This window comes from Phasianus colchicus, chromosome 6 (genome assembly GCF_987193195.1).
Source record: "Phasianus colchicus chromosome 6, bPhaCol1.hap1.1, whole genome shotgun sequence".
NCBI lineage: Eukaryota > Metazoa > Chordata > Aves > Galliformes > Phasianidae > Phasianus > Phasianus colchicus.
Window position 1 is genome coordinate 5,698,599 of NC_143441.1, and position 16,778 is coordinate 5,715,376.

Below are 16,778 nucleotides of genomic sequence, written 5' to 3' on the forward strand. Positions count from 1 at the left end.
AAGTTGTGACTTCATTTCTGTTTCCTTAAAAACATAAATAAAAACGGGTTTCTTACTACAACAGATACAGTGCTGGTGTGATAGCTATAGGGGATTTCTCCATTTACCCTGGGGAAAGCGAGATGATTCTGGAATGTATGCCATCCCATCTACATCTAGTGTAGAAGGGCACACAAGCCCTTTTGTCCTGAATATACCCCTACCTATATTACAATGCATTGTGTGCGTAGCCTGTGGGAACCTGCACTATTTTGATCTCATAGTTTTATCATATTTAAGAGTATCAGCAAATTACAAAGAAACCACAACCCTGTCCAACCTCTTCTGAAAAAATCCCCAGCCATGCCTTGTTTACTGAATGTTTTCTTACTGGGCTGTTACATCTTTATAAGAAGTGTGAACAATTGTGAGAAAAATTAATCAATCATGCTTTCGTATTTTATTGTATTCTGGTTCACTATGGTTTAGACTTCAGCTGACTGAATAATAGCTTTTAAAAATAACGATTATGTTATTTTCAGGAGGGAGTCTGGCAAAGCTGGAAAAGCACTCTCAGATCACAGTGCCCAAGTGACAGCCTCGGCCTTAGCTCTGGTTTCCCCATGCCATGCCTAGAGCTGGCCTCTCGTGGATTCTCATACCAAGAAACCAAAGGAAATTTTTATCTCAGGCTTCAATCACAACTTAGAGAGAATATTAGAGCCCATCCCACCAACCAAGCATGAAAGCTGTAATATGCAAGACCCACGCTATCCAACTTCTGCTACCAGTACTGAGTCAGGAAAGAGCTAATGATGTAAAAAGAAGTTCAAAAGGGTCTGGTTCAGATTGAGCCATAGCTGCTCCGGATTGATCCTTGCTTGCTTTTGCATCCTTTTCTTCCTAATTGCCCATGATGAAGTGGGATGATTGGAGAAGTAGAAACCCCTCAAGCAAAATAAATACTTAAGAAACAAAACAGTTACATTTGTCAATGGACATTTAGTAATGGCTCATTTTGTAACACTCCCCATTACCCTTTATGTAGGCAAAGCTTCTGAGCCTTACTAATTAATTCCGCAACCACAAGAGCATGCCAAAGGGTCTGCATTTGGAAGAGTGAATCTATCCTAACCAGCTGGGTTGTAAGACAAGTAGCTACACAAATGAGGCCCTGAAGTAACACTGAAGAGGAAAAAAAACTAAGCATGCATTCTACACACACTATCAAACAGCCTACTTCTCTAGGTTAACCAGCCTACTTTCTACTTGTCTGTTATCAATGTAAGGGAACGTATGTCCAATTTTGTGACCAATATAAAAGCAACAGTAAAGACCATCCTATAATAGCTATGTAATAGCTGTATGAGTCAAAACAGTGTTTAATTGGTGAGCTTTTGAGAAGAACATCCCTTTGATACATCTAGCTGTATGTTCACGCATCATGAATAGGGAATGATAAACAACCAAAAAGTTATTATAGGAGATACCTTGCAAGATCTGTATAAGTTAGTATGGACAAAAGCATTATGTTAGCGCTGTTCCAGCACCCCACCGCTCTCATAGTAAAGAACTTCCCCCCTGACATCCAACCTAAATCTTCCCTCCTCAACTTCAAACCATTTCCCCTTGTCCTGCTGTTATCTACCCTTTCAAAGAGTTGACTCTTTGGTTCCAGTCTCCTGATCATCTTCTGGCTTTCTGGTCCTCTGGACCCTCTTTCTCGTACTGGGGGCTCCAGACCTGGACACAGTACTGCAGAATGGGGCCTCACAAGAGCAGAGTAGAGGGGGACAATCACCTCCCTGTCCCTGCTGGCCACCCCTTTTCTGACGGAGCCCAGGATCCCATTTGCTTTCCAAGCTGCAAGGGCACACTGCTGGCTCATGTTAAGCCTTTCATCCATCAGGACCCCCAGGTCCTTCTCTGCAGGGCTGCTCTTAAGAACCCACTGCTTCCAGTCTGTATGGATGCCTGGCATTCCCCCAGCCCAAGTGCAAAACCTTGCACTTTGCTGTGTTGAACCTCATTACCTTCACCTTTCAAGCCTGTTGAGGTCCCTCTGAATGGCATCCCTTCCTGATGCTTATCTCACTGCACCCTCCAACATCATTCCCAACACCATCCATTTTTTCCAATGAGCAGACCCCCTTGTTTCACCAACCTTAATGGCCCACTTTTGTGACTCTGCAAAGCAGATTGGAAAATAGGTCAAAACCACATGAACTTCATATGAAAAGTCAAAACAAAAATTCTGAATAGTTTTAGCCATGACATATGAAAGCTTGACAGAAAAGAAAAAAAGCAGATGTCAAACATCTTTATTTCTATTGAAATTAGTCTACAGGAATTCCCTTTAGCACCCAACTTTCATTCCAGTCCTTGTGTCTGAATGTATAGTATAAGATATTGGGACTGAAAAAGACAATGAGACAATTGTGTCCGTGTTGTTCATGCCTTTGGAACATCTGAAGCCTCAGGTTGCAGTTAATTGTCACTAAACTGAAATGGGGGCAAGGGGTAGTGAGCCATCATTCAGAAAACATCCACTGAATGGGATGTTCACAATAAGTTTGTCTCCAGCTTCCTGTTGTGGTGACCAAGTCTTCAAGTTAAAACAGTAACACACCTATTGCTAATAATTAACCTCCTATGAACAAACATTTGACATTTTCAGGGGACAGAAGTTTTCTTTCCTAATGACTCTGAGGTGGAACAGACACTCAGGTTGAATAAAAACCCATTTCAAGATATACTTCATTATCAGTGATTGAGAAAACAGATTTTCTGTTTCCTCGATTAGAAAAGATGGGAGCAATATAAAAGAATCCAAAATGTATTTTCTATAGTAAACTGAACATACCAATATTTTCCCTAAGTGATGTTTTCTTTATTTTCTCTAAATAATCCAGTAAATTTCTGGAGGCAAACATAAAACATTTTCCTAACCTCTCAGCTCATACCTACCTCTCACAAAACTCTCCTGCTGAGTGGCTTGGTTGAATACACTTCTACAGGTTTCTAACTGATGCTTTGAAGTTTATTAAACAACAACAACAAAAAAAAACAGCCTCCTTATGCCTGCCCCACATATAAGCACTGCTACAGTGCTGTTGCATTTTTACCTCTATTACATAGAATAGAGATCCTTACTGTCCTGGCACAACTAGTGCTGCAATATTAATGTGCATTTAATACGCTGCTCAAAGGCAATGAGACACTTTTGGGAAAGAACTGTGTAAGTTTATAAATATTATTGTCTATAGGTGAACACAGCTAAATGAGGTTCTCAAATCCTTGAGTTAAGCAAGTTATTTTTCCAAAGTATTAGCACTTACTACAAATTTTTAAATTCACTGAGAACAGCCAAATCCTGGTTAAAAAAAGAAAAAAAAAGTTTATCTTCTAACATTCAAGGCATTTTATCTGTTTAATTTCCCAGCTTCTCATGCAACCAATTCAAGCAGCTCATCCATAAAGAATTATCTCAAACAGTGCTCCTTCGCAGGCCATAGAAAGCATCTTGAGTACATAACACAATTTCTAAATTCATTTCTGAGGAAGCGTATCTATAGTATACGCCACAATGAAGTTATGAGCTGTTCATATATCTCCAAAAACTCAATAACCTATTTAAAAAGTGAACTGGTGGTAATTCAATACACTAAGAAAAATTATTCTATCATACTAAGTTAAAATGAAATGCAGTCCAAAGTGAAATTGCTATGTTTAATATTTAAAATCATTGATTTTTATGGCAATATACAATACTGAAAACTGCAAACAAGCTCATTAGCTGAATTTTTACATTTTCTACGAGCAATAATAATTAATACCATTATTAATAATAAAAATAATTATTTCCCTCAAACAACCCTGTTTAAAATGTAATGGACGTTTGATCATAACGAAAAGAAATTTCCATTTCACACTAGAGCTAGCATTTCATATAAGATCATTAAACTTATTCCTTGAAACCTATAGTAGTAATTCAGTCCTTGCTCTGAGAAGTGGGTCTTTGAGTAAGAGATAATTTCACACTGTGCACACACAAATGTCTAACTGCACAGCCAGACGTTCAGCAGAGAGAGCAGAAATGGGCACAGCACCACAGGCTGCAGGGGATGTTAGTGTGGGACTGCTGCCCTTTCCCCACTGCATCTTCCTCCTCTCCCTCAGCAAGTTTTCCATACATTCAGACTTTCACAAACACACTCAAGTTTCACACAGCGAGCTCAGTTTCAGTCCATTCCACAGCACGTGGGATGACTTAAATCAATTTCATGATCCAACCGCCTTCTTAGAAGTCCATTTTAAATCAGCATTCGGAAGCAAAGCGCAGATGGATTTCAGCAGAGCTGGCTGGGACTTCCTTTCTATAATGGTGCAAGGTAGCAGAAATGTCCTTTGATAAATGTATAAAAAACGAGTAAGGTAAGATGCTGACTTCATTAGATATGCGTACATGAGAATTAATTACCTGAAGAAGCTATCGAGCAAATAGACCGAGAGTATCAGGCGTCCTCTGTATCCAGAAAAGGCATAAAATGAGTAATTGTGAATAACATTGTGCCTCTGGTGAATTAAACAATAAGGTCTATTACTGTGCCCAGTCTGTTCCTGAATTTCTCAGGAGAGACTTCGCTTCATTAATTCAAGAAGGAAGATTACTCCTCCTGCCCGCAGAAATACAGACAAGTGCATGGGAAGAAATTCATGATGCTTACAATTCTATACGAGCAGCAAAGCAGCAGGAAAGCGACCGTTTCAAGTGCAAGCAGCAAATTCAACAGCCATCACCAGTAAAAGCAATCACAATTTCAAATCTGAAATGGATCAGTGAGTCAAGTTCTTTGCCACTGGAGACATTTATATCGCATTATCACTTTTAAAATCAGACCAACATGCATCTTTGGTCTCAGGTGGATTGCTTTCCTCCCACGAATCCCATCAGAGCACTCTTCCAGAACATCACCGATGTGACGTGATTTCTTATCTAAATTTATTCATGACCATTTTATATGCACTATTCTTATTCCAACTCACAGAAAACTTCACAGCACAAGTAGCTAAGCACTGGATCAGTTGAGAAATATCCATTTTCAGAGACTTTCAAAGCCCCACAGCACACAGCCCCAAGCAGGATAGCTGAACTCCAAAGTTAGTTAGACCCATATTCAGCCAACCGAGCTGACCTGGAGGTGCCTTCCAACTCAACTACTTCATTCTTAAGTGATTATCTGTTCTTTTTTAAAATCAGATCTGTACAGAAACTGATGCCTTTCCGACGGTATTCCATTAGAACAGATTTTGTGGCATGCCCAAAATTAAATCATTAAGAGCATTATCCAAGTGCCATTCCCTCCTAAAGGCAGACAGGCACGGGGCATCAATCACCTCACTAGGAACTTGTTTCAGTCCCTAACTACATTCTCAGTGAGAACTTTTTCTTAACATCTGGTCTAAATCTGCCCTCATGCAGCTTTGAGCCATTCCCACATGCCCTGTCACTAGATACCTGGGAGCAAAGATGAGGACCTTCTTTCCCATTTTCCCCCCTTAGGAAGTTGCACTCAGCAAGCTTTTATTCCTGTCTCAGTAACATCAGGGCAAACACTGATGTGCCCTGAGAAAGGAGTTACCAGTCCACCAAGCAATTCCTGTGGGCTTACAGAGCAGCTCTGAAGGGAAGGTCACTGAAAGAGGTGAGGTGATCAACACTGGGCACATGATAATAAATACAAAAAGAAGAGATGAACTCACACCATGCTAATTAGGCCACAGTCTTTCAGTGTCCTGCATTACCAGAGCACCCAGCTCGTTCAAAAGCATGCCCACATTTTCCCTAGTCTTCATTTTGCCTTTGATATACTTAAGAACAATTAAGAAAGGCTTCTTCATCTCCCTCACCCGGTTTAATTCTAAGTGGGCCTGAGCCTTCCTCATCTCATCCCACCTGCTCTGACAATATTTCTATGTTCCTCCCAAGCGGCCAGTCCTTTTTCCACATTCTGTAGATCATCATCTTCCACTTGAGTTCTTCCATTAGCTCCTTGCTCATCCATGTGCGTCTCCTGCCACCTTTGCCTAATTTCTTACTCTGTGGTGCACCTGTCCTGCACTTAGAAGTGGTGGTTGGACATCTCCCCTCTGCTCTCTCTTTCCCAGAGGTAATGCTTACAGCTCAACCTACACAACTACGTTTGGCTGCAAATGATTACTCTGCCTTTAGCATCAAAAACAAATCTGCTAGCTCATTTTACCAGTTTACCTCGGTATATTATAGCCTAGCAAAAATTATTTTTCTGGATCTTAAGAATGAAGATGCAATGTAACAGTCAGCCAAACTATTTTAACTCCATAACTGTTCATCACTAATAATCAAAACTCTGTTGCAACTCTTGTGCGGGATAATTGCATGTTTCAGCTACAGCACTTAAGGATACTACACCACTGAAGACAATAATTATGCTTTAGAGAAAGCAATCTCTTAATAATTCAGATCAACAAAAATATTCAAATACCCCATGTAAGGGCCTAGTTGCATTGTTTTAAAAATAATTACAGTGATTTCACAGAAAACAAGAGGAGTTTTTTTGAAAAATGATCCATTAAAGCTGGTATTGATTGCTTAATGCAAATGAGCACATCGTTATGGTTATATTAACGATCAGATTTTTTTCCTAAATCTGACTTCTTGTATAAACAATGAAAACAGTTTGGTGAAAAGGATTTTTACTTACTATACACAGCTGGTCTTCAGATCAAGAAAGCACTTGAAATTGGTTTGTTATTAACTTTGCCAAATGGGATTGGAGGGGACCAGTAAATCTGCCCATCATCAGTGAGGACAGCTAAGAAAAAAATGGTTGGTTTTAGGCCAGGAAACTATGAGCCAGTATTGCTCTCAGTCTAGTTTTTACCCAAACAGGCTATGAATTGTGAGTTTTCATTCACTGTTTGGGTTGGCAACATCAGGAATTGGTCTACAGAAAAATTCTAGAAATTAATCCAAAGATGGAATGAGCATTTCTGATTCTGGTGGAGCCAAGATTCAGTCACATCATGCCTAAGACTTGGTGGCTGGGAACATTTATAGGAATTGGTGGTAACTTTGAGTTGATCTAACGATGGAAACATTTTATCTTCCAGAACACAAGAAAAAAAAATGACTGTCAACAAGGTCCACACAGTTTTTGGCAGAGAATAAAATTTCTTATATCTGCCTAAACACAATCACATGAAAAGAAATTTTGAACTGAAACAGATGTGTGCCTATCTGAGGTGGAGAAGAGTTAAAAGTATTTGTGCCTCCAGCTTTTTTAACACTGATGTAATCCATGGACTTGGCACTAATCAGAACAATTCTGCCACAAGCAACAAGCTTAAGATGGCAACTACAAAACCCCATAAGGCATTTTTTTGCCTTGAAAAATGCCCTACAAAAATGCATTACCCAGAGGTGTTATATGCCTTATGTACTTGGTTTGTACACGTTTACTTTTACCCAAGCCGTTCAATAGCTTTCATTACCACTACATATGAGCAGCTCACCATTACATGAGTACCTCAAACATGATCTTTTTTGGTAAATTTCTATCCTATGAAGATTTTAGATACAAAGAGCTGGGATACCAGACCAGGATGACTGCCTTGGTTTCCAGAAAAGAGGAAAAATCTAGATGAAACAGAAATTGAATAGAGTTATCATCACTCCAGAGCTTATTTATTAGGCTGACCATACTTTCCAACTACTGGATTTCAGAACAGGAGCAACCCATTCGTGCACCCCTCTTACATACCTACTTCTAAATGGTCTAGGGTTGTAAGTTGTGGATTTGAGTTTATCTGAACACAGAATTGCCTACTTACAGTTCCACACTGTTTTTGTAATATCTTGCTTTCTTATTTCACGCTAAGCAGCATTCAAATTATCTCTACTGATATGTTCCTGACAGGCTTGCTTTATCCTGCTTTAAATAACATAAAACACAACTGTACTGACAAAACTTTGTCCCGATACTCTTAAGATATCCTTATGGCCCTGGTTAGACAAAGCAATAGGATGCTCAGAAATATGACAGAAATTTCCTTGCGAAGTTGAACGCATGCTAAAGCACTGAGAGAAAAATACATTAGCAGAGTAATGGCAAAAAGTACCTCTGTGGGCAATGAAATCTCATGTGCCTGTGGGACAGAGGAAATCCGCTCTTAATCTCCATGTTTGTCGTGGTCTTTGAGGATTGACCCTGCAGAATAAAATTAAAAACTGGGACAGATAAACTCCTGCCTGATTTTCCTATCACATGGTTCCCTTATCCATCACATCATCATCGCAGAGGGAAAATTATTTCAAACTACATACGTAAGGGTGTCTACACAAACACTATGCCCTTTCCAAGGCCTAGGAAACACAATGTCAATCTTTCATTACATGAAAGTTTCAGGACAATGAAAAATTCGCACGCAAGATCTTTGCTTCTTGCTTCCCAGCACACTCTTGCTCTCTGGCCTCTTTCACAGAGAATTCCACTTCTGTTTTCTGAGATCGCTTTTTAGCTTAATTTTTGCCTTCACTGTCAGTAGTTCACACCAAACCAAATTTTAGCTGGCTTTGGTGCACTTCAGGGAATAGCAATCAGAAATCTGTGGAAGGTTACACTCTTTAGAGAACAGGTAAGGAGGTGGTACATGCCAAGTTAAAACAAAAAAGATAAGAAATACACTTGAAACAGTGGTTTAAACTGTGATAATATCATGGCCTCTCATACAAAAATTATGATAATATTGCCAACAATTTCTGATTAATGTTGACAAAGAAGTGACCAGAAGATGTGGTCGCTGGAAAACAGTTAACAGTCTTACATTATTACATTACACTCACTTCTGCAATGGCACTAAGATGTAACACCTCCAGAAGCAGACATGTTTAGGGAGTAAATTAGTCTTCAAAGTCCCTTCCAACCCAAGCCATTTTATGATTCTAAACCCATCAACGAAATGCAGTAAACCCCATTTCTAAGACCATGCCTACGCTGTTCAAGACAAGTTCACGACAAAAACTTTGTTTTGTCTCTGTACTGTGCTTCCTGAAGTTTGCTGTGCTAACAAGGAAAGGGATTTATGCTACAGGTTAGGCTATGCGCAGTGGTAACTGCTACACCAGTGTTTAGCTGTTATCTCTTGGCAAAACATCTCACAGCATCCCAAGAAAATGGTAACAGGGCCTTCACACATTCCCCAGTCCAGAAACAAATACGTTAAAAATGGATTAAACTTCTTTTTTTTCCAAGCTTAATTTACAAATTTAGAACTTTACTGAGAGGAAACGACTACTCAACTGACTGAGAGATGTAAAGAGAGACTCTGAAGAGTTACCATGTAATTCCTGAAAATAGCTGAGGAAGATGGAAGTATGGAAGGCGTACATCTTCATTCAAAACTGAAATCAGCAGTGGGGTTTTCCTTTATTTAGAAAGTATGTTCAAGGACTCTCTGAAAACTTCCATATGAAATCTTCATTCCTTCTAAGAATGCCATTTACATTTCAAAAAATCCCACTGCATAAAACAAAATATGATCTCATATTTGCACAAAAGGGATCAGGATTCTGAATGCCTCCAATTTTTGGAATATTTATCAATAAAGCAAGTGCACTTAAAGACAGCATGCTGAACTTTCTAATTATAAGATCCCTCTAAGCCCTTTGAAGGGGCACAAAACCTAAGCCTAATCAATTCTAGAGCAAGAAGAATTAATCTTTGGCTAGGACAAAAAAAAAAAAAGCAAACCTTGCTTGATTTAATCACCTCTGTAGCAGTCAACATTTCTGCAGAGTGGAGTTCCTATCAACACGGATGTTAAAATAAATGCTTACAGCTCCCAAGGAAAATGCATTTTGGTTTGATTCTCCCTATCATTTCACCTAGTACAACTTCCAAATACCTCTGAACTGGATAATTAAGAGCAATATTTCACCGTAGGTGTGCCATATGTCAGCAGCTTGACAGAGGGAGCAAGATAAATTATTTCATCAAGGAGGGTAGAAGCCAATTCCTCAGACTTACATATGTTACAGACTGTGTTGTGCCCTTCCTGAATTGCTAGGCTTGAGTTTAGGTCTAGCCAAAGTTACTATTCAGGAAGACCTAGAAATTGGCATTTTTATCTTCATATGTAGAACATGTACAAAGCGAACAGAAAGAACTAAATCAAGCTGTAGGCAGCTAGTATATTATATTATACACTGATAAAACACTTTCTGGAAGTGAGTTTGTAGTCAAATCATAGCGCTGAAGAAGGGAGATTGTTTTTCTCTTAGACCCAGAAATCAGAATATGGTAGGAGACACATCACAAAAGCTATATGGCTTTACAGATGCTCAAATGAAAGATGTTAGGCTAAGAACGGACACATAAATTTAACCAAAACAAAGCCAAAGATATCAGTATTTCTTTCCATTCTTCCAACATACAGCAGCTACTTCCCATGATAATTTGTGTATCTTTTACTAATAAGTGAAAACTAGGTTATAATACTAGAGGATTTTTCTTTATGCTTAGAATGGTTTGATATAAATTAATCATTTTCTACAAAAAGGAAGTAATAGAAAAAAATGAAAGTTTTCATCTCAAATTAAGCTGTACCACCTGTTTCCAGAAATAGGGAGAACTATAACAAAGATTTTAAGTTCTCTGTAATTGGAAATAATAATGAGCACAAGCAAGACAGCAAAAAATAACATAGAATTAAAAATATAACTGGCATTCCTAACTTCTGAATGTTCGGCTTCATAAAATGACTTTCAGCAATATTGTTTTATGCCTTGTCCTGGATTATCTTTGCCTTAAAAGGTCAAAGCTGAAAACAACTCTCTCTCTCTCCCCTCCCTTCAAAAACAATTTGGAGAACTCCAGCCAACATGCTTCCTTGGAGAAGGGTGAAGGAAAGATGTAGCAAAATGCTTTTTCTGACAACTGCTGATGAGATTAAGTATGGAACCTCCTTTTCTTCCTCTATCTTACATTCTCTACAGTTAAAAACCCTGGAGGATCTTAATTGCATGCATTTCATTGCCAGGAAAGATCTTTCATTAATGAGTCCTCATATTATTCTAGCATTTTTTTCCTTAAACAAAAGTAGTATCAGAGAGGTAGAATATATCTTCATTCCCAACCACAAAACCAGGCCATAGTTTTCTGTGACAAAGCAAATGCCATTTCTGGATCTCAAGAACAATACACAGATGATAAAGTTTTCCCACAAATCAGAAAAGTATCAGCGTCTTCTAAAATTAATGAATAACAAGACTTTTTTAATAAATGAAGTATGATTATTCTCAAGTGTAGGAATGTACACCAGGCCTGTACTGAATACATAATCACAAATATTATTCTCAGCCTGGAAGAACTCTTCAGCATGAAAGCTTTAGTAACCACCAGTAAAATCCTTTGTGTCTCTGATGCGAAATAAAAGAATGAGGAAAAAACTTTGGCACTAGTATTACTGAGGCACTGTTCTTAATGAGATCCATAAAATCTTACATTGAAAAAGACCTGGTCCTCTTATATCACAAGCTTTATTTGTGCCATTTCACTGAAAAGTTATTCCCACTTCATTTCAGAGTGAGAGATGACTACACAGTACATTGAACTACTCCCAGAACACCTAGACATGGCCATGGAGCATCTTCAGTCACCTAACAAAGAGAAGCACCTTCTGTGTAGAGCACCTTGTGAACACTAAAGCTGAATTACTAGTAAAAGGAGGAAGGTTTCACCCATCATGTTGTAGCCATAGCTATAAGCTATGGAATTGTATTCTGTGTTGACCTTCTTACGACTGTGCCTGTAGATTTTATTTTCACTGTAATAACAATTTTGTATTATCGCCATGAGCTGTTATAGAACTCCTCTAGCACAGTTTTTAAATTCTGTTACGAAGCAAAAAGCAGTGGGGTCCATTTCACAGTATTATAGTAATTCACACTTCTAAACACACTGATTTTGCAGGAACAGAGGCAACGCCACAGTGAAACTGTGCTGTGGGCATCATGTTTATAGATGGATGTTTCACAGCTAATACAAGTAGTTCAAGTCTTTCATGCTGTAATTTCACTGGTACTTGCAAAACTTAAAAAAATATTTCTTGGAGATCTTCAAAAGCCATCTGGATGTGGTACCAGGCACCCTGCACTGGGTGGCTTTCCTTGAGTGGAGGAGTTGGATCAAATGATTGCAGAGGTTCTTTCCCACCTCAGCCATTCTGTGATTCCTGCAAACCAAGCCCAAGAGCTAGTGCAAATGCAGCAGCACATCTACTACAGATACTTAATTCAGCCTGCAGAAGGTGAACAGGCTTTTTAACTCTGTCCATTTAGCTAAAACAGTTACAACATACAGACATGTATAGTCAATGCTTTCAATGACAAGCAGAGAATAGAGTGCATATGAGGGAAGAGGATTCTTAACTCTCTCCACTAAGAATCTCACTTATGTGCCAAAGCTCAATGGGTTTATATGCTTTCTGCATTTTTTTAATCCTCCCTAATGCAACTGTGGATGTTTTCGTTATTGAGATAAGTGGATAATCCTTTTATCCTTTTTTTTTTTTTTTTTGGATCCCATCAAGCTTATGGATTCTTGATTTCTTAACTTCATGATAGCATTAACAATTAGTTTTTACATGCAATTAGCAAGAAAATTTTACCCACAGCAAATTCACCATACATTTCAATTTAGGTTAAAAAGATGCAACTACGATTTCAAATGAGGAGTCCCTTTATTTTAAAAAGATACAGGAAATTCCACGTGTCTTGAATTCAGTGTGAATCTCTGAAAACCTCACCTGTCCAGAAAAGTTTCAGCAGTTCCATGCACCTTCCCAGGCACTTCGCTGCTCACTGGCATGTCTCAAGAGTGTGCTTTTCAGCATTCTCCAAAAAGTGAACACAACCTTCAAGCTGAAAGCATTGCCAAATTCTAGGCCTAAAACCATCTCTAATAACCCTTTATCATCTCACTACTGATAAAGCTAAGGAGCAGGTCAGCTGAAGACGTGCTTCAGCCCTGAATGAGGACTGTTAGAAAGATCTTCCATCTGAACCATCATCACAATGCCTTCCGTCTTCACATCTCTCAGACATGCCTAATGGCAAAGGCAACACTTGCACTGACTTTGGTCAGAGCAAGATGTACCACACTGCTTTTCACATACATATGTAATTACAGCTTTTAGTCCAGCTACTATGGAGTCAAAACAGGAAACAAAAGACAGTCTCTCTCTTCTCTGATATCTTGAATAAAAGAACACCAATTGACACTGACAATCATCACTGTATACAAAAATCTCTGCAAACAGTGTGATTGCATTGATGTGAATTGGGTTTAAATTGCCCTGCAGAACCTTAAATCCTAGTGACAACTCAGATCCCACTTTTAATTTTGGGAGCAAGGATGACTTCCCAGGACTGACAGATAAACTACTTTCTCAGTTTGATAGGAAATACGGTACACAAGTCTTTGGGGGGAGTTTGATAGCACTGTTTTTAGAGATGCTTGTCAGAGAAAAGCAACTATCCTAAAGCCACCTGGCAAAGCTGATATCAGGCTCTGCTTATTCCCTCCTTTAGCTTCCTATTCTAAGAAACCCTGTAATCACTACCAGATTTTAAAAATTGATCTGACACAAGTTAACTTTGATTTTTAAAAATTAAGAAAGGTTATCTTTCTGTGAAGTGAATGCTCACTAACTGACCTTCTGACCAGATTGTCCAAAGGTGTTTGGACAAACAAGAACATGAATTCCTAACAGATTAGATCAGTAACTACAGCAAGCTTTTGCTAATAACTATGTTTAATGGAGCACATTATCTTTAAGTCTTACTTGCACACTTCAATGAAATACCCATTAATGTACTTTCTAACGCCATCAGCACCCCTGCCAGCAGAGATGAAAACATGATAACTTCAAGGTCCCAAAATACGTCAGGAAAAATTATTTTGGAAAGCAAGAAGATGGAAAGGAGAGAACACAGAATTAGCCAGTGGGCCTTAATTACCAAGTTAACCCTGCTGCATTTCATGGCTAATGGCACTTCATCTACGTGGCATATATTCCTCCCACCTAACTTCAGGTACTTCATGAAATCTCCTGAATTGAGAGCCTGGCTACCTTAACACCACTCCAGTAGAGAAAGATTTAAAACCCCTGGGGTCTTTTATCTAGATAAAATGGGACTAAGATGCCCCTACAAGTGCCTCTCTTCATAAGCATCAATACATCCTTGACTTTTGCCATCAGATAGACAATAAAACTCAGAATAGCAATTCTGAAACCTCTGCTGCAGCTATGAAAACAGAGGGATGCCTCCACAATCTAGCTCTGACATCAGCATCACTTTAAACACTGGAACAGAGAGTTCAGTTTTTAAAACAGACAAGAAACTCTGCCCAAGTATTTGTTCCATTTCTTTGTGTTCCAAGCCCGGTGATAAATGGTTTAATATGGTTGAGACATATCTGAAAGTCACACTAGCAAATTTTGCATGAACAGACACAGAAAACTGAATATAGCAGCTTCTGTTGAAAAGATTTAAGGAGGTCATACTGTAGAACCATGGACACTATGCAAAAGCTAGAGAAAGGACTGAGTTGAGCTAGTGATATAGCAAGATGTTATCACTTCTACTTAGCATTTTTTGACCTTCAAGGTCCTTTTCATTAACCAGGAATATAACATGCACATAGGGAAAAATCTTCCTTGTGTATATTCTTGCATTTTTATGTAACCTCAAAACGAATGCTTATATATTCTTGTCTGTCTCACTAAGTAAGTCATAGTTATGAGTATTTCAGATGAAGAACATGATAAACAATGCTATGATGACTTTTGATGCAGCACCTGGTGGACAACCCTGATGCCTCGAATGTCTCTGCAATTCATATTCTAGCTAGGCTTTTAAACTACCCCATAAAGAAAAGCTCCTCTTCTAGGCTCTGAGCAGCTCAAGGATTAGATGTGCTTTATGTTTTTAACAACTTGCTTTCCAGATGTTAAATGGCTCTACGGATTAGATGTATTTTATTAAAACCAGCATGTCCCAGCTTTGAGCTGGAGTTATCCACAACATGAAACATGTTTATTCCAAAAATCAGAGAACAGAAGGACACCACTGAAATCACCAGATTAAGACAAGCATGAGCACAGATTTAGCCTAACATTTCTTTTTTCTTTCTCTAAATTCCATAGAAATATCTCCATTAAAGAGATATTTTTTTTCAGATTTCCCACTCAGGTTTGAAGTGCTGGACAAAAATCAACAGCCATGAAGGAAAAAAGTACTAGTGGAAAAAAAATTCCATTTTTTACTGCTGTTAGAGGCATCATGTCTCTATACCAAGCAGTAAAGCAGGCTTACCACTAAGTGGCCCCATTTGCTTCCCATTGCAGTTCCCTTGGCTGATTAATGAGTCCTTTCACCTTCCAGTGCTCTTTGGTGCCTGCTGACCCCAATCCAGGAGGGCACACAGGCATGGAAACATAAAGCAGCCACTGGTTTCAATGAGGTAGTTCTGGTGGGAGCCAGGAAAAGAGGGAGAGGTGGGAAGTGCAAAAGCAAAACTACAAGATCAAAGCTCTTAGTATTTTCAGAGCAGCCCCTTCACTTACTGCATCTTGTAGAGGCTATTGGGGAAAAAAATGCCACTTAGATTTTAAAAGCTCACTAAATAGCATTACGACCAGTACTGCACAAACCATGCACATTGGGTAACGAGCACTCAGCTGTACCATAACATACTGGTGAATGTGTTCAGGCTTATAGCAAAGCAATTGCACATGCTTTTTTATTTGCTTACTCAGCAAAACAAAGTCACCAAGTAAAGATCTAATTACAAATCCAGAAGTCCATCAGATACTGCAGCAGACTCTCCAATTACACAGCACAGGCTGTGAAGATGGTCTAAAGCTTCCTTAAAGATTCCTTAGGAATGCTGAACAGAAAGGCCAGGAAAACTATAGTGACCTCATCATGGTAATGTATGATGCAGTGCTTCGGGAGTCTTTAGTAGTGAGCTAATAGATGTGGATATGAGTATGTTAGAACAAGATTTTAAGAAGTCTCTTCAAGTGTTAACCTGTTTCTGATACTCTAGTTCCAATGTTATCCCCCAGGAAAAATGAAATAAAAGGGATAATACCTCTTAAAAAAATAGTTATAAAATAATTAATCAAATTGGTCCAGAAATATTTATCTTGCCAATGTTGCCTTGACATTATTAGGTAAGTGGACATATTCAGAACAGTCCTCCAATATGGAAAAGAGCAAGAAAAAAAGAGGAGACAAAGAAATTAAGTGATTTGTTAAAGAGCCAAGACAGTGAATAATGTAGTCGGCATTTTAATTAAATTGTTAAATGACCAAATTTAATTGCTGTATCACAACTCTCTCCAGTTTCAAAAACCTATTTCCTAATTCACATCTCACTCATAATTATGAAAATCAGGAATAATTTTGCAGATGTCAGTGAAGTACATAGAGCTAATGTGATAAAACATTTTCCATGTGAGGAAAACAAAAAAAATATCTGCTGCTGTTTCTGGTGACAGAAGGAAATTGCCCAGAAAAAAAATCCACAGAAATATTCATGTAAACATAAGAATATAGAAATATTTTTAAAGATCTTACCAAACAGCAAGCGTGTTTATTGCTTGTTACAGCTAAAATAACCTTTATTAGCAAGATAATAGTCTATAGAATTTTTTTTTTTTCCATTTTTCTTTGCTAAATAGACCTCTAG

At 38.5% G+C, this 16,778-nt stretch overlaps 1 protein-coding gene across 12 annotated transcripts in view; it reads right to left on the minus strand.

The window, feature by feature from the left end:
• Positions 1 to 16,778, minus strand: part of PDE1C (phosphodiesterase 1C) — a 340,705-nt gene that overhangs the window by 96,029 nt on the left and 227,898 nt on the right. The window lies entirely within an intron of this gene.